Below are 2500 nucleotides of genomic sequence, written 5' to 3'. Positions count from 1 at the left end.
TTGATTTATTTTTATTTATATGAATTGTGTCGTAATATGTTACATGAAGTATAGAAATTTCATACAATTGATGTATTCAGGTATAAAATAAAACCCTCATTCCTTAGTGTTTGGCAGAAGAGTTTTCACTGTGTTAAATAAAAGTTTAAACACAGATTGTATTTTTCTGATTACCATTATTAAGCAAATCCTCGTTGTATAACGAACTTTTTCTCTGACAGGAATAAGTTGGCAAATTATCGATGAATTTAAAGTCTAGAAACTTTTTTTTTTCTTTTTTTTTTTATAACGCTAACGAGAACTATCAAACGTGCAGTGTGTGTATATGGAAAGGGTTTGACAACTTTTATATATAAAAACATTGCTTAATAAATATTTGAGAAAAAAAATCAGATTTTTTTTTCTTTAGTAAACTAGACTCAATGTATTTTTGTGCTGTTATTCGTTGTTTTTCGAAAATGTTATTACCTCCGTCAACGAAATTAGAAGGAGGTTGTATTTACGTCCCTGTTTGTGTGTGTTCGTGTGTGTGATTGTTTGTGAACAGCTTCCTGGCCACAATTTTAGTAGTCGGATTATGGGACTTTCAGGGATTAACTGGTATGGGGAAAGCTAGAAATGGTTAAATTTTGGAAGGTCAAGGACTAAGGTCAAGGTAACGGTCAAGCAAAATATTCAATTCACGTAATCAAACATAAGTTTAGATATCGTTATCACAGAGATTTCAAACTTGGTTCATGTTTAAGTTTGGGAAAATCCGCGCCATTAAATATATGTTAAGGTCAAAAGTCAACGTCAAGGTTGAGCAAAAGGTCAATATATAAGCTGCCTGGCCGGAGGTCGGCGCTCTATTCAGTACCCCTCTAGTTTAATGTATTTCTAAGATTTTTATCAATCAATGTGCAGTATATTTTGATATTTCTGTAGTTCTATGCTCTTCATCTTTTAGTGTACTACAGTCACAATCATGTCCCCCTAAGCCTATTGACGAAAAGAGCCTCGGTTAGATATCGCCAGTTATTATTATCATTATTATCACTTGCTAAGACACAGCCCTAGTTGGAAAAGCGGGATGCCATAAGCCCAAGGACTCCAACTGGGAAAATAGCCCAATGAGGAAAGGAAATAAGGAAAAACTACACGGAGTTTAAGAACAATAACAACATTAAAATAAATATTTCACATATAAACTTCAAAAACTTGAAAATAACAAGAAGAATAGAAACAAGACAGAATAGTTTGCCCGAGAACTCTAACCCAAGACAGTGGAAAACCATGGTACAGAGGCTATGGCACTACCCAAGACTAGAGAACAATGGTTAAATTTTGTAGTGTCCTTCTCCTAGAAGAGCTGCTTACCATAGCTAAAGAGTCTCTTCTACCTTTACCAAGAGGAAAGTAGCCACTGGACAATTGCAGTAGTTAACCTCTTGAGAGAGGAAGAATCGTTTGAAAATTTCAGTGTTGTCAAGTGCATGAGGAAAAAACAGGCTAGACTATTCTGTGTATGTATTGGCAAAGATGTAATAAGCCGTAACCAGAGAAAAGGATCCAATATAGTACTTTCTGGCCAGTCAAAAGACTTAATAATTTTCTAGCGGTAGTATCTCAACGGGTGGCTGGTGCCTTCGCCAACCTACAGTTGTCTATATATAGAGCTTTTAATTAAATAATTCTCTATTAATTTTTTTCGTACTGCAGTCGCTTAGAATAACGAAAATGGAATGATATCGTTTTGAAGACATCCCTAAATTTTCGGTATTTACATATTTACCAATGTTCTCTAATCTTGGGTCGTCCCATAGCCTATGTACAATGGTCTTCCACTGTCTTGGGTTAGAGATCTCTTGCTTGAGGGTACACTCGGGCACAATATTCTATCTATTTTGAAATTTCTATACTCTTGTTATTATCAAGCGTTTATAGCTTCTATTTGAAAGATTTATTTTGATTTTATTATTGTCCTTAAACTTTTCTTGTAGTTTTTCCTTATTTCCTTTCCTCACTGGGCTATTTTCCATGTTGGAGACTTATGGCTTATAGTATCCTGCCTTTCCATCTAGGTTTGTAGCTTAGCAAATAATAATAATAATAATAATAATAATAATAATAATAATAATAATACTATTACGTCAAAGACCGTCGCTACCCGAAATCAATCTTGTACTTTTTCAGAGAGAATAAATTGAAAGAGATGGGAGTGTTTTGAACTGACGATTTCCACTCAATGTTTTTAGGGGGCCTCTTGTTCATATATTTTTGCTACCATTTCTCAAAATTGTAAATTTTTTTTTAATATAAAATCAATTTATGGGGTATTTTGATATTCGTTGGTCCCAAAATTTAAGAATGTTTTTTTCTAAAAAAGAGAATATGAGGTATTTTGATGACCGTTGGAGGCTGTTTCTATAGATATGACGAATAAAAAGCTATGGAAAACTTCTAATATTTTAATCTAAGGAACTCAATGTATTTTATTTCATTTCACTGATATTAGTGA

Source organism: Palaemon carinicauda, chromosome 11 (genome assembly GCF_036898095.1).
Source record: "Palaemon carinicauda isolate YSFRI2023 chromosome 11, ASM3689809v2, whole genome shotgun sequence".
Classification (NCBI taxonomy): domain Eukaryota; kingdom Metazoa; phylum Arthropoda; class Malacostraca; order Decapoda; family Palaemonidae; genus Palaemon; species Palaemon carinicauda.
Note: the sequence above shows the minus strand (reverse complement) of the source record.